The sequence below is a fragment of the Zootoca vivipara genome, chromosome 3 (genome assembly GCF_963506605.1).
Source record: "Zootoca vivipara chromosome 3, rZooViv1.1, whole genome shotgun sequence".
Classification (NCBI taxonomy): Eukaryota; Metazoa; Chordata; class Lepidosauria; order Squamata; family Lacertidae; genus Zootoca; species Zootoca vivipara.
In genome coordinates this window covers 84737146-84753888 of record NC_083278.1, presented here as the reverse complement: position 1 = coordinate 84753888, position 16743 = coordinate 84737146, and the positions used below count along the sequence as shown (strand labels likewise).

Genomic DNA, 16743 nt, shown 5'->3' with positions numbered 1-16743 from the left:
CCCTCTGCACATGTGCGGTAACTCTTTCCAGTGGTATTCCCACCCCCCCACCCCCATAGCAGTTAGTTTTGTAAAGTGAGCATAATGAAAAGACAAACAAAACTAAGTAGCCTATAAAGATGCTTTTTTCTCTGTGTAGCTGTGATGATCACAACTCGGACAAGTTTGTCCACTTACAAGCATTGTGGTCATCTCAAACATAATGTCAGTTAGCCCTTAATACACTTGCCATTAACCCTCACACTGTTGTAAAAAGGTTTTTATACTTTTAAATACAACTGAACTGCATCCTACATGTTCCTCTTCCTCGCTCTTTTTCTTTTCAGACTCGAATAGTACTGAGTAATTCCTTTTAAAACAATTGGCTTGACATTACTCTTTAAGAACAACCGTCTTTTGACTGAGTTAGTCTAGAGCAGGCATCCCCAAACTTCGGCCCTCCAGATGTTTTGGACTACAATTCCCATCTTCCCCGACCACTGGTCCTGTTAGCTAGGGATCATGGGAGTTGTAGGCCAAAACATCTGGAGGGCCGCAGTTTGGGGGTGCCTGGTCTAGAGCCATTCAACAGAATGAGGGTACAGAATGAAGTGGTAACGCCATGGTAAAGCTGCCTTTGGACATCAAGCTCCTTACTGTCCACACTGATTGGCACTGGCAGTGATTTTCCAGTCTCCCATGGTCTGTCAGAGATTGAATCTGGGACCTTCTGCGTGCAATGCAAATGCTCTACCCCAAAGCTCCAGGATGCCAGTAAAGATTGGCTTACCATATTTTAGCTCACTCTTGAGACAAATGATTTTCTCTCCAAGTGGCTCACATCAATAGAGAGGCAGGTGGGGAGGTTGTCATTGGGCTTACAAAAAACTTCCAACTCTACAATTTTCTGATTCTATGAGGGGGGGATGGCAGAGGACAGAGATAAGAATATAATGAGTGTCTGCTGGGTCAGGTCAATGGCCCATCTAATCCAGCATCCTTATGTGACAGATTCTCTCAAGACCTATCAGTCCCAGTGTTCCAAATGCATGGACAGAAAAGAAGGCCAGCTGGGAGGAGGGGCAAAGTACCATAACAATCAGGGTCATTGATCTCAGGGACAGTGGGAGCCAGTAGTGCTGCTAGTAGGATTTACAGCCCACAGTCACCAAAAACTCCATGCATTTTGCTAGAGAGCAAAGAATGCTTATACTATCTAGCTATTTTGCTGATTGTGACCCTGAAAGAGAAACTGGCTTCGGGGAAACAATTTATGAATTTGCAATGAGAAACACCATAAAAACGCAACGCTTTAAAGAGAACTGGTCTATTTATAAAATGTTTGAAGTCATGTTGATCCATTAGAACAACAACAACAACAATCAAAAGATATTATATATATATATATATATATATATATATATATATATATATATATATATAATGTTATTGTTTTCTTTATGGTCATGGGGGACGGATTTTAAAAAAGATTATGAGAGCAATTTGCTTGTATGAAACATAACAAACAAGAACCAATAATTTTGAGTTTTTAAAATAGCCCCATTTTTTTATTATCTTGTCAAAATAATGACAGGATAAAACCTTTATTAGAACCAGCTGAAAAGTTACAAAACAGTTAGCTAGGTTTATGGGGTTGTTCTTCAGGCTGGGTGATATATTAAACAAAAACAGCAAAAGGGAGAAGGATGTTGGCCACACTCTCTTTTCAGACATGCAGAAAATGTAATTTCATGAGATTCTATGTATAGGATGTGACTGCGGTGTCTATAATGGAAGGAGGCCATATTGAAACTTTGTTAGGTAAAGGGACCCCTGACCATTAGGTCCAGTCGTGACCGACTCTGGGGTTGCGGCGCTCATCTCGCGTTATTAGCCAAGGGAGCTGGCGTACACCTTCCAGGTCATGTGGCCAGCATGACAAAGCCGCTTCTGGCGAATCAGAGCAGCACATGGAAATGTCGTTTACCTTCCCGCTGGAGTGGTACCTATTTATCTACTTGCACTTTGACGTGCTTTCGAACTGCTAGGTTGGCAGGAGCTGGGACCGAGCAACGGAAGCTCACCCTGTCGCAGGGATTTGAACTGCCAACCTTCTGATTGGCAAGCCCTAGGCTCTGTGGTTTAACCCACAGTGCCAGTTTGTACTGGGCCTTTAAAAAGGGATGCATAAACCCTTATGACAGAGGCCAGGGTGTTTTGCCATTGATGGGCAAGGATTTGTGACTCCCAATTGTTCAAGCAACAGAAACAGCACAATGAGCTCTGTCCTCCCTAAATTATACCACTAAAGTGAATAAAGTTTTGGGGTAACCAGGAGTGGGTTTTTCTGTGGAAGGACAACAAACTCCATTCAGTACTGGTATTGATGGGCTTAGAATTCTTTAATCCTAAATGGATGTCTTTTGCATCAGTCTGTGGCCAGCAGATCAGGGGTTTTAGTTAAACAGAAAGTAGATCCTGCAAGCCTGACAACTGCCTGCTCCTGGATTAGATGCTCCAGTGCAGCCTTCCTCAACCTGGTGCCCTCCAGGTGTTTAGGTCTCAAATTCCCATCAACATTGGCCTAGGTGGCTGAGGCTAAAGGCAACTGCCACTCTAAAACCTCTGGGAGGCACTAGGTTGGGGAAGGTGCCTCCACTGCTAGTCTGGATCAACTGTAAACTGGGGAGGGGCAGAGAATTATAGCAAAGTACTGCAAACATTTGCTTTATTAGCCAAACTTTAGAAGCTGCTTTCCTTCCTTGTTCTAACACAAACTCTAGAAGTGCATTGTTTGTACACCACTGCAAACAGCACTTAACAGCACTTGTCTGGAGAAGGAATAACCAATGTCACAATTATTTCCTTACCCTTTTCTGCATGGGCACCATTTGCTTTATGAGCTCTCACTTTTATTTTAAGAAGGAAGGGGGGGAGGGGCAAAAGTAACCTTTAAGAAAAATGGGATAAAAAGTAATGTGAATTGTTTTCCATCTTCCTATGACAGCAGTGGTTTATTTATAGCTGAAGACCAGAGGACGGTCCTCACGTGGCTATTGAAAATGAAAACAGTATGCGGGGTTTTGTTTTGTTTTGCTTTTGTGCTTTTGCAGTTAAAAAAATCTCTCTCCGCATTCCCTAAACCCTTGTTATTGTAACCAGAGCCACATTTCACATTGCTACAATTGAGGGTTATGTAAATTCCAAGGATTTTAAAGGATAGGGCCTGCACACTCTGTGTTTGGCCACAGAGAAGTTGACACAAACGGTTACGGACAACTTTTTTTGAGATGGAGGAAGGTGCTTGAATAAACTAAAAACAGATGAGAGGCACAGTGCAAAATTCAGCCTGAACTGGAACCAAATGCCTTTGGGAGGGTCAGGTAATAATGATTTCTCATTGCCTTCATTTCTTCAGAAGAAGTTCAGGGAGGACAAAACAAACAAAAAACCGAAACATCTTCCAAGCCTTTTCCTGGATGTCCAAAAGCTTTACACTTATTTAGGAGTTTAAAGGGACAACTTATTGACTTTGTGTCCTTGTATAGCTCATTGGTTTCAGTGGGCTGTGTTATTGCACTCTTGCCTTCTGAGCTTCCCATAGGCCTCAGGCTGACCACTGTGCAGAAAGAACATCAGACTAAATGAATCCTTGGGCTATTCTTATGTCCTTAACCAGTGGCAACGCTCTTTCTCACCAGTAATAGAAGCCCAGCCAGAAGGCTGAGCTGAGTGCCTGTTTTACTGAGTCATACTTGGTACAGGGTTTCTAACATTTAATTTTATAGACCTAGCCAAGTATATGGCACTTTATAGTGCAATGCCACCCAGTTTAAAGCAGGGGTCAGCAAACTTTTTCAGCAGGGGGCCGGTCCGCTGTCCCTCAGACATGGTGGGGGGACAACCCAAAGCAATTTTCAACCAATCAAGCAGGCAGAACTCCCCACCTCACATAGAATCATTGAGCATTTAGAGGGATCCCAAGGGTCATCTAGTCCAACCCCCCGCAATGCAGGTATCTCAGCTAAAGCAGCTATGACAGGTATCTATCCCACCTTAAAAACCTCTTTGGACTTCAAAACCTCCAATGAAGGAGACCGGCAGAGTGGCTGCATAGCCTGTGTGTACAGATCCAAGATTGTTGTGCTGCTGTTGTTGTTGTTTAGTCGTTTAGTCGTGTCCGACCCCATGGACCAGAACACGCCAGGCACTCCTGTCCTCCACTGCCTCCCGCAGTTTGGTCAGACTCATGTTGGTAGCTTCGAGAACACTGTCCAACCATCTCATCCTCTGTCTTCCCCTTCTCCTTGTGCCCTCAATCTTTCCCAACATCAGGGTCTTCTCTTCTCATGAGGTGGCCAAAGTATTGGAGCCTCAACTTCAGGATCTGTCCTTCCAGTGAGCACTCAGGGCTGATTTCCTACAGAATGGATAGGTTTGATCTTGCAGTCCATGGGACTCTCAAGAGTCTCCTCCAACACCATAATTCAAAAGCATCAATTCTTCGGCGATCAGCCTTCTTTATGGTCCAGCTATCACTTCCATACATCACTACTAGGAAAACCATAGCTTTAACTATACGGACCTTTGTCAGCAAGGTGATGTCTCTGCTTTTTAAGATGCTGTCTAGGTTTGTCATTGCTTTTCTCCCAAGAAGCAGGCGTCTTTTAATTTCGTGACTGCTGTCACCACCTGCAGTGATCATGGAACCCAAGAAAGTAAAATCTCTCACTGCCTCCATTTCTTCCCCTTCTATTTGCCAGGAGGTGATGGGACCAGTGGCCATGATCTTAGTTTTTTTGATGTTGAGCTTCAGACCATATTTTGCATTCTCCTCTTTCACCCTCATTTAAAGGTTCTTTAATTCCTCCTCACTTTCTGCCATCAAGGTTGTGTCATCAGCATATCTGAGGTTGTTGATATTTCTTCCGGCAATCTTAATTCCGGCTTGGGATTCATCCAGTCCAGCCTTTCGCATGATGAATTCTGCATATGAGTTAAATAAGCAGGCAGACAATATACAGCCTTGTCATACTCCTTTCCCAATTTTGAACCAATCAGTTGTTCCATATCCAGTTCTAACTGTAGCTTCTTGTCCCACATAGAGATTTCTCAGGAGACAGATGAGGTGATCAGGCACTCCCATTTCTTTAAGAACTTGCCATAGTTTGCTGTGGTTGACACAGTCAAATGTTTTTGTGTAGTCAATGAAGCAGAAGTAGATGTTTTTCTGGAACTCTCTAACTTTCTCCATAATCCAGCACATGTTTGAAATTTGGTCTCTGGTTCCTCTGTCCCTTCGAAATTCAGCTTGCACTTCTGGGAGTTCTCAGTCCACATACTGCTTAAGCCTGCCTTAGAATTTTAAGCATAGCCTTGCTAGCGTGTGAAATGAGCGCAATTGTGCAGTAGTTGGGGCATTCTTTGGCACTGCCCTTCTTTGGGATTGGGATGTAGACTGATCTTCTCCAATCCTCTGGCCACTGCTGAGTTTTCCAAACTTGCTGGCTACTCGTGACTAAGTCCGTTTGGGTGCAAAGAGTCTGCTTGCAGGTAAACAATCCCTGAATCCCCTTTTCAACCAAGAACTATGGTCGGTGTGTGGTCCACGAGGCCGGCCTATATAAAATCTCCCTCATGAGCCTCTTGGTTGCTGCCTTCTTGTTTGGTTTCTCTTCCTGGCTGTGCTGTAGTTTGCTGAACTCCCTATGATGCCGATCTCGGACTGTTTCCTCATATTGCGCCTGGGTCGTATTTAGCCCTAGACTGATTCCCTGTGCTTGAGCTTGGCTTGTTTGGACTGCACTGCACCAGCAAAGCAAGCCTAGCAAGTCCTTTGGTGAGAAGCTTATGCCTACTGGGAACCTTGCCCCGGAGGGCACCCGTTGGAGCGTGACTGTCGGTTTTTCTTAGGAGGTATGAATTTGGCCCTCAGGCCTCCGCCTGCTGCTCTGTAACTTAAATATTTTAGTCTTGCCTCTCTGTTTATACTTCATATAGACCTTTGCTTGCTGCCCCACTTCTGTTTCTCCAGATTGCCTGTGAAGGGAACGGCAAGTGTGTGTATCTTTTTAATTGATTACATGTGTTGGGGGTGTGCCCTCAGCCCAAGTCTTAAAAAAGAAATCGTATCTGACGATGGGCCTCAAAGAGGCTAATAGCTTCCCTCATTAGGTTTTGTGTAAATTTTACCCTGTCAGGAGCTTGAGGGCTATAAAAGCAGTCATCGCAGGACTAAAAGCATTTTTTCCCTTCTTTCCAAGCAAAATGAAAAGGAGGGAGGGGGGTTGGAATAGGAGATACAGGCATGATAACTGAGGGGAAAGAGTTTACTACTGAAAGAAACGAAAATCCACAAAAGGCTGTTAAATAATATAGGAAACAGTGGAGCCTAAAATGTGACCAACACCTGACTCAATAGTCTTGGAAAGGCTTCAGTGACTAAGGAATATGTCGTCTGCCTTTGAGTCATCTTGGGACACAGTGAAGAAAAAAGAAAAAGATCTTGAACAAAAACAAATGTCAGCTTCAAAGTCTATGAACAGAAATGTTGGCTTAGAGAGGCAGGGTTCTTGCTTTAATGTTTCCAAATTTGGAAAGTAAGGAAGTAAGCAAAGATTCCTTCCTTGATGCCACTATGTGACAGACCCCCAGATATTGATTCAATGTTTACACCCCTTTCCCTCCTCCTTTGCAACCCTGCCATGGCTTCCTCTTTGATCATTCCTGTCATCTGGCAAAAAGTCCCTTTAGGCCCTTCTTTTTATCCCTAAAAAGCTTCGGAGGGGTTTGGGGGGGAAAAAACTACTGGGCCTCTGAGTGCTTTTATGAAACCCCCACTCTCCAACACAGAACTGGAAGTTCACTGAGTGCCTTGTCTCTTTAACTATTAAGTTGAAGGGGCCAATAGGGACCTCCAGCATTAAGGCCTTTTTCTTGTGTGACTTTTCATTGCTGCAAAACTACTCTGCGGTGAGAGGCAGCTTTAGCGTAGCGCAACTGGTTTAGCCACACTGGGTACTGGCACCACAATAACGATGCAGAACAGAGCATGGGAGGCAGAGGGTACCAATTTTAGCATCACACAGGGTGCCACTGATATATGAGAGCCCAAAGTCCTCCACTATTGTGGTCCATTTTTCCATGCCAGTTTTGCACAGTGAATATTTTGTTAGCATGCATGCTCAAGTGAGGAGAGATGGCATTTATCGACATGGGGCAAAAAGTTAGTATTCAACAGTTTGCTGTGATTTATGAGCACTAGACTTCACTATGTGAGGGGTGTGTGTGTGCCAATTGTTTCTTTATCAGCTGCTGAGGTGGTGTAGCACTAGGCATGTTATGATTCTGTGGGGAATGAGTGGATGGAAAGTAGTCTCAATAAGTGCCACAATGGGGTTAGAAAGTCATATAGCCATGTATTTTTTTGCCTGTATTTATAAACAGTCACTCTCATTAAATCACCATGGATACAGCCCTTTTAATATGCAGAGGAAGGATTTGACATGATTCTAACTCCATTTCATGATATGGAAGTAAATTTAGAAGAACAAGTCAATCCAGAAGAATTACAGGGACCTATTGATTTGTGGTGGCCAGTGCTTTTCTTTCTTTCTAGAAAAATAGGTGCCAGTACTCGCCATGAAGTTGTTACAGTAAGGGCAACACATTTTAACAACAACAAAAAGAAGTGCCGGTACTGTGTACCCTTGAATACCCCCTGAAAGAAAGCACTGGGGGTGACACATTCCTCTATGTCAGGCATTACCTTTTGGGACCAGAGGGCACATTTCAAATTTGGCAAAAAGGCTAGGGGTGCCAGTCACAATATGGCTGTCATGGGGCATACTACAAAATGGCTGTCATGGAGAACGTGGCATAAAACAAAATATAGAGAAACCACCATATGCTTGCCATAGGAAGCCAGCTATGTCCTGACTATGGAGATCACACAACACTGATCTTACACATACACATCTTAATGACAACACATCCTAGTAAATACCAAAGGAGTATCACACAAACATACCTTACATATTTGCCTTGTACCCCCAAGGCTGCAGATATGAGTAGCTTTAAGAATGCAATTTGCCTTCCATCCAGGGCCTGGCCAATGGGCATGCTGCCTGTTGGTAGAACTCGCATTGTAAGAGCTTGTGTGCTGTGTAATAGTGTGTGCACGCTTAAATGGTTGGCTGAGGGGTACCTAGATGATCTGTTAAGAAGTTTTGTAAGTGAATCACTGCCTTGTCTCACCCTTTCTCTGCTTCATTCTTCATTGTTGGTTAGTACCACTATGCTACATCTGGCAAGGAAGCCAGTTATTGATGTATGCTGACTCACACTGAGGCATCGTCAAGATATCTTGGGCAGTTCATAATGCCATGCAGTGCTGGCACAGCCAGGATACCACACTGGTACAGCAGCCATTCTGTGTTTTCCCAACTTGGAAAACTAAGCTTCAGGACGCTGTCAAAAAACAGACCTTAAATTCTGAGACAGAGGAAATTCTGCTTCTGTAAACCTACAGTAAGTTCCATGTATGTTGGGTCAGCAACCCTATAGGTGGTTAGAGTTTTATGAGCCCCTGTTTCTTGTGCCATTTTTCAAACCTGAAGATGACAGGGTGAGAATTCAGCTGGTGGACTGCAAGGAAATTAACAATATGTGCATAGTAAATTTATGAAATTTCCTGTCACAAGATTTTTTGGGGGAATTTGCTGCCACAAGACTTGGTGATAGCTACTAATTTAGAGGCTTTTATAAGGAAATTAGACAAACAAATCGAAAACAAGGGTTCAGATGCACTATGTCCACTGGAAGGACAGATCCTGAAGCTGAGGCTCCAATACTTAGGCCACCTCATGAGAAGAGACGACTCCCTGGAAAAGACCCTGATGTTGGGAAAGATGGAGGGCACAAGGAGAAGGGAACGACAGAGGACGAGATGGTTGGACAGTGTTCTCGAAGCTACGAACATGAGTTTGACCAAACTGCGGGAGGCAGTGGAAGACAGGAGTGCCTGGTGTGCTATGGTCCATGGGGTCACGAAGAGTCAGACACGACTAAATGACTAAACAACAATGTCTGTGAGTACCAGTAGCTGGAGAACAAAAGCAGGCGAGAGCTATTGCCCTCATATCCTGCTTTTGGGCTTACCAGATATATTAGGCTGGCCACTGTGGAAAACAGATTCTGGACTAAATAGGCCTTTGGACTGACCCAGCAAGACTTTCCCTATGTTCTTAAGAACAGAGCACGTTAATATTTGAAGCACACAATTCACTTTAGCATTCCAAAGTTAAAGAAACTGAAAACCAGATGTAACCCAGCACCAGTCAGCGATGTCGCAATGGAGGTAAGTAAAAAGGTAAAGGGACCACTGACCATTAGATCCAGTCGTGACCGACTCTGGGGTTGCGGTGCTCATCTCGCGTTATTGGCGAGCTTCCAGGTCATGTGGCCAGCATGACAAAGCCACTTCTGGCGAACCAGAGCAGCACATGGAAATGCCATTTACCTTCCCGCCGGAGTGGTACCTATTTATCTACTTGCACTTTGATGTGCTTTTGAACTGCTAGGATGTCTCTGCATGACATTAGGCCAGTCATTCTCTCTCACCCAAACATACCAAACAAAGTTGTTGTGAGGAAGAAAAGAAGATAACCTCACATACTTTGTCTATTTTCCTTTCTACCCTGCCTTTTGTAGAACAGATCACAGGGAAGGTTACAATACAAATCAATCAAATACAGCTTTCCATAAAATACTACTTTAGTTAACAACAAAATCTAAAATTAACACAATATAAACAGCAAGCAAAATCCTAACTCCACAGCATTCCAATGCCCAGTATGGCTCACCTTATTACGCCCCCAAAGTATGAATGAAGTAAAATGTTTTCAACTAATGTCAAAAGGTCACCAATGAGAGGGATAATCAAACTGCCCATCAAACTGGAAAAGGGCCTTATCCCAAATGTATCTTCATCATAGGCCGGACCACCAACAGAATGGCTCATTCAAGTATCTGTGTCCCGAGCTGTTTAAGGCTTGATATACTAATGTTGAAACCTTAAAATTGGGCCCAGTTGCATATAGGCAACCTGTGCAGGAGTCATATTATTTCCCTGTACAGCAATCTGACTGCCACACTCTGCACTGGATACAGCTTCTGGACAGTCTTCAGGGTTTACCCTACATCAGGGGTAGGCAACCTAAGGCACATGGGCCAGATGCAGCCCAATCGCCTTCTCAATCCGGCCCACGGACGGTCTGGGAATCAGTGTGTTTTTTTCATGAGTAAAATGTGTCCTTTTATGTGTGCATCTCTGGGTTATTTGTGGAGCATAGGAATTCATTCATTCCCCCCCCCCCAAAAAAAATATAGTCCAGCCCACATCATGGTCAGAGGGACAGTGGACCGGCCCACAGCTGAAAAAGGTTGTTAACCCCTGCCATACATAGATTGCATTGCAATAGTCCACACCTGAGGTTACCAGGGTATGAATGAGAATGGCCAAGCTATCTCAGTCAAAGGTGCAGAAGCAGCCAGCTAACTAGCTGCAGCTGGGAAAGGCATTCCAAAGCATTGAAGCTTTTCTGGGCTTCTGATGCCCATTTCAGATCCAAGAGTAACCTCCCCTCTCAAGCTGAATACCAGTTGATGGAAACCGCAAGAGGGGAGCAAGCTCTTGGGCACGGGTCCCGTTAGTGGGTTTCCCCGTTGCATCTGGTTAGCCACTGTGTGAGCAGGATGCTTGGCTTGATGGGTTGCTGTCCTGATCCAGCAGGCTCTTCTTGTGGTTCTTGCATTCACGCAAAGTATTTCATTTGATAGAGAGGCTTCATGGCTTTTTTTATTTACTGGGATTGGGGACATTTTGTTCTAGTCCAGATGGGTCATTTCCTAATACTTCTGACCCATGTTTGAGAACTCGCATTTATGTAAGGCTTGGGAACCACAGTTCCAACTCAGCCTCTCGTTCCTTGCGCCAGGAAATGGCATCCTCTGATTTCTCAACAATCCGTAACTGCGCTGAAATGACTTTACATTCTTCTGGAACTCCCTGGGAGCCTCTGGAAGTTATCCAGCAATCCTGGTCAGCAGAGCAGCAGAGTCATGGCACATCTGGAAGATGTCTATGTGTGGCTGCGCAAATCTAGTGATATCTCACTGTCTTAAACAATAAAAAGTAAAGAGAAATCTACTACAAATGCAATTATTGTCCCCTGATATTGATCAGCTGAGATGGGGGGAGGGGATATTTGACCCCTAATTCCAATCTACTCACGATTTAGAGACGATTAAGTCAAAAGGTCCTGTGGTCGTGACACCAGTAAGCATAAGCCATACAAATGTATTCAGTGATTTAACTGGCTTTATTATTTACTTATTATTATCTTCACACTCTATTTTTCCTTCAAGCTGCTCAAGGTGGTGGACATGGTTCTTCCCCTTCCCATTTTATCCTTACAGGTAAAAAGGTAAAGGACCCCTGGACGGTTAAGTCCAGTCAAAGGCGACTATGGGGTGCAGCGCTCATCTTGGCTCACAAGTGAGATACAAGGGTGCTATTTTAAAACTCCAAGATTGACACCACATCTTTAAGGACAGACAAACAAACCAATGCCACACTGTCAGCAAACAGTACAACCCAACTTTTCTCTCTCCACTTTAAGATCAGTGTCATCAGGAAAATAAGCACTGGTTGGCTACTTCTTGGAGGAGTTTCGATCCAGGAGGGGATCATGAGATTATAACCAAAGCACACATCCATTCTGGGCAGGTAAATATCAGACTCGCATCTCTCTCTTTTTTCACCAGGAACATTTCCAAATTACTCATGCTCTTGTCCATATATAGATCTTCCACCTCTCATTCCTACCCCCTTTTTCACAATGGGGTGGGGTAAATGGGTAGGTTTAAAGACCCAAATTGCAAGATTCCTGATAAAAGAAATTTCTACCATGCAATGAACACAGTTAGCACTACCACCCCACACATAAACAACTAAAACCTGGGGACACAGTAACAATGGGACTTGCCTCATGATTACAGCTGTTACATTGTCATAGGTATGTTACCAGCCAGCTTGCAGTTCCCCACTGTGCCTGCGTACACCCCATACATTTAAATCAGGTGGCTTCCTCCAAAGAACCCTGGGAACTGTAGTTTACTCTGCACAGAGCTACAATGCCTAGCACCTTTAAAAAGCAACACACACCCCAACCTACAAAACCAGGGTTGGAGTGACTGTGTATGTATTGTGTGTGTACTGTGTACTGAAAGCTTCTAGCAGTAGGAGCACACCTTTCTACTGCAGCCAGCACAGCCACTTTGCCAACTGTGGCCCATTTTTCATTTTATAATGAACAAACTGAAGTCAGTGAAGTTAGCAAGAGCCAAAACAACGTTCCTGTGCATTGTATTTGCTGTCAGCTCCTTTCTCCTTTCAATGGGCTCATTTTAGAAATTTGGCAAATAGCAGTAGCCAACAGATCTGGTGAAGTTATGAGAGTGCTGAAATTCAACTGAAAAAATATTATTCTTGCACCTGACATCCTTTATACATTAATTTGAATCCAGCCCCACCTCTGGAACCTGGCTAATTCCCAAGGCTCAGGCCAGAGGTTTCAGGATTCAGCCTTCAAATGCATGCTCACTCACATCATGCTCCCTTTGCACATCAGACGGAACTGCTTTATTGATTTTAAAAATTCATAAGGAGCTTCCCAGAGAGTCAATCTAATCTCACAGGGAACTCTGGGAATAGAAAGCTCTGAAAGGGGAATGGAGGCAGTGTGGTGTAGTGGTTAAGAGCGGTGGACTCGTAATCTGGTGATTACGAGTCGCTTCCCCGCTACTCCACATGCAGCTGCTGGGTGACGTTGGGCTAGTCACACTTCTCTGAAGTCTCTCAGCCTCACTCACTTCATAGAGTGTTTGTTGTGGGGGAGGAAGGGAAAGGAGAATGTTAGCCGCTTTGAGACTCCTTAGGGTAGTGATAAAGCAGGATATCAAATCCAAACTCTTCTTCTTCTACACCAGTGTGGTGTAGTGGTTAAGAGCGGTGGACTCGTAATCTGGTGATTACGAGTCACTTCCCCGCTACTCCACATGCAGCTGCTGGGTGACGTTGGGCTAGTCACACTTCTCTGAAGTCTCTCAGCCTCAATCACTTCATAGAGTGTTTGTTGTGGGGAAGGAAGGGAAAGGAGAATGTTAGCCGCTTTGAGACTCCTTAGGGTAGTGATAAAGCAGGATATCAAATCCAAACTCCTCTTCTTCTTCTTCCTAAAAACTCTCAGCATCCTTAACAAACAACAGTTCCCAGGATTCTTTGGGGGAAACCATGATTGTTTAAAGTGGTGGGATACTGCTTTAAAAACATGGTGTGAATGGGATCTCAGAACAATATGGTGCCAAGCTGCTTCCTCCTACACCATGGCTCAGTTGAAATTCTCCTACCGAGCTCCAGTAATGATGTCAAACACCTTGAGGGCACCAAAAAGCAGGGCAAAAAATGCAGTAAATAAACATCAGCTAGCATTTCAGCCTCTTATTATGGAAAATATGGTTGGTACCTAACAATATGTTTCTCTTTGAGATACTAGCCAGCCCTGTTCAATTAGTCTATTATGAAGCAGTGCTTCTAGGAAAAGCTGCTGCTTACTTACTGGAAATAAACCCCACTGAGTAAGAAGCCCTGAATAATAACTGCTGTGTTACTCTTTTGCAAATCCAGATGTAATTATAGCAGTGCCAGGCAAAACTTTTGGACCAAAGTGCACAAGGGTAATCACACATGCGTGCACACACACTCCTTTTCAGCAACTTATTTTCCTTCAGCAATGTAAGCTTGCATTACAAGTCATCTTAGATTAGCCGTTGAGCATCTGTCCATTAAAGCATTAGCCAGCTTCATCAGCCAGCGAGGACATTACACTACACACATCAATACAGAAGGAGATTCCAAGAGCTATAAATAACTTACATTCGCCTACATGATTAAGTTCTGTAATCGGTTATTTCAATATAACATTACTCTGCTTCCATCCAGTTCTCTTCTCCCTTTTCAACAGCTTACACACAAACACAAACACACACACACACACACACACACACACACACACACACACAGGATATCTGCAGCCTTGTAGAATTATAAAAGCAGAAACACAGCCTTGAAAATACCTCTTTCAGGGTTGCTAGTGCATGAAGCACCATGACCAGCAGCTCACCCCTGCTCTTCATCCCTGTTCCAGCTCAGTTATACTTTATGCCCACTCATTAAGTTGTGTTGGCTTTTCTGGAGCAGATGTAATGTCCAAACTGCCTTAGATTTTACACAGGCTTTTCAAATAAATAAATAAAAACCTAGCCAGCTAAGGCAATCCAGGATCATGAAGCATGCCAAAAAAAGAGAAAAGAAAAAAGCATTGCTTTCAGATGCAGAGAGAAAAGGGGAAGGAGGGAGGGGGAAGGGGGGAGGGAGCAGGAGATCAGTAGCCCTGCCTGTAAACCAAAAGAAAGGAGATAATAAAACAGAGCTACTTCAGACCTGCTCTTCAGAAGAGTTATTCGTAGCCTCCCATGTGAAATGTGTGCATGTCTTCGTGTTGTTTCTCAGTCATGCTACAGCGAAAAATTAATGACCAAATCGGGTTTTTTTCCTTTCCCAAGGAATTAACTACGGTGCCTCTGCTATTGTTTCACTTTTAATCTGATTTGTAACATGAATGACAAGATTAATCCAATTTAAAGGGTTATGACGGAACTAAGTGGCCCCTGCTGCACAAGGGAGACGTGACAAACAGCAGGATCCTGCTTCCATTCCTAACCATCTTTATTTTAACCATTTTATTATTTCTGACACTGCAAGTCCTTTTAATCAGGTGCTGCTATTGCATCTCTCTTAATTAAACTGTGTTCTGCTGCTTTGCTTCTTGCGAGACAACTAATTTTGGGTGACCTGTTTCTTGTCCATTGTAGCCATCTGCAAGGAGACAGGTTCTGTTATTATTGCATTCCTGTTCTGGCTCATGACCAAGATGGAAACAAGGTTGAACTGAAGTAATTCATCTGTGAAGCCCGAGACGAGTTTCCAGAAACCTGGTGCCCTCCAGATGTTGTTGGGACTCCCAATGCCCTTCAGCCCCAGCCAACATGGCCAGCAGTCAAGGATGATGAGAGCCATAGTTCAAAACATCTGGGCTTGGGGATCAGGTTGACGAAGGCTGCCCTTGATGTTAAATACTTTATTATTTTATTTGCAGAAGCAGAAAATCATGTTACTTCATTGGGCTGATATTGCCCTTCTGAGTTGAAAATCCTTAGTCCCCCTTCTACATTATTGCCAACGATGTGCACACTTAAAAAAAATAAAACCCAAACTACAAAGCAAACAAACATCCTGACTGTTCTTACTGGTTTGCCTCCCTTCCGAAAGTCCTGCTAAGCATCCAACTCTTCAGACCCAAAAGCAGTTCCGAGTGTCTTCCTCTTGTGTAATTCTCAGTCCTTCCAGAGAACCAGCAACACAACAAGGGTTGAGAATGACAGTGAGGGTTGTGGACCCTTTCCCCCAACAAGTCCTTTAGCACAGCCCTCTCCCTTTTGAGCCTAATACACATGATAGGACCAAAAGAAACTTTCTAACAGCACTGCTATGCCACCACAGTTTCACTTGGAGGAGGTGTCAGATGAAGGGATTAAAAATAAACCACACATAGCTCAGAAATCTGTAGAATAATTGGGCTACTAGTTGTGTACTCAGGAATGTGGCTGCACTTGCCAAATCAAAGCTTTAGGGATTTTGTACTGGTTCACATGCTGTAGAGAAAGAACAAGCAACGCTGTCATAATCTCCCCCCCCTCTTGCACCCAAGACTGGATGAGGACTCAAGATAAGCATACAATCCATGCATCTGTGCTTTAGTTTTATACACACACAAATCCCCCAAAACATGCGCCCACTTGCTGTCAGCTTGTGTGTGTAGCATTTCAAAGAAACTAAGAACCTATATTCCAAACCTAAATCCTCTGACTGCTTTTTGATTGCTTCAGAAAAGAAAACAGAGCTTACCCTCTCTCTTTTTCCTCCCAGCCAGGGACTAGAAGAGCTGCTGCACCAGCCACCCTTAAGATGCAACCCCCTTGTCTCTGTGTCATTCCTCCTTTTCCTGCAGTCCTGTAAGTCCACACACTGAGCACTGTTCGCCCTGCTTTCCTTTCACTGCCTGTGCTGTCCTCGGAGTGGAACTGCTGCCGTTTTCACTTTCAGACCAGCCTCCCTCTGCAAGAGCCTGTGACGTCAGGAAGCCTCTACAAGATATTTATGGCTTAAGTGGGCTAAAGTTTCACTAGGTAAAAGCTTGGATTGCAGCTCCTTGGGAATCTTAGTCTTTCGTGCTTCCACGTGAAAAGCTTTTTCCAAATGCAATATAGCAATACAGAAAGCTGCCGTATACAGTCAGTGCCTTGGATCATCTAGCTTAGCATTTTCCACACTGACTGGCAGCTGTTTTCCAGGAGTCGTTTCCAGACCAACTGGAGGAACCAGGGATTTAACCTGGGACCTTCTGCATGCAGAGCAGATGCTCTGCCACTGGGCCACAGCCCTTTCCTGGGGGATTGCTGTCTTTGTACAGGGAGTGAGTAGGGGCAACACAGTAAGCATGGGTGTTTCAGACTGCAACAAAAGCCACTTCTTCCAGAGGGCGCATGTAAAGTGTCTCCGCCACATGCAACCAATGTTCCTGT

At 44.1% G+C, this 16743-nt stretch overlaps 1 protein-coding gene across 2 annotated transcripts in view; it reads right to left on the bottom strand.

The window, feature by feature from the left end:
* The window catches only part of DAAM2 (dishevelled associated activator of morphogenesis 2), a 217002-nt gene extending 200758 nt beyond the window's left edge, over window positions 1–16244 (bottom strand). Inside the window, exon 1 of one of the 2 annotated variants that reach the window (XM_035108128.2) lies at window positions 16067–16244. The gene's annotated coding sequence lies outside the window, so the exon portion shown is untranslated. Of the gene's footprint in view, window positions 1–14175; window positions 14526–16066 lie in introns of those variants that run through there. The other variant, XM_035108129.2, reaches the window with a different exon arrangement.
* Between the last annotated feature and the right edge of the window lie 499 nt (window positions 16245–16743).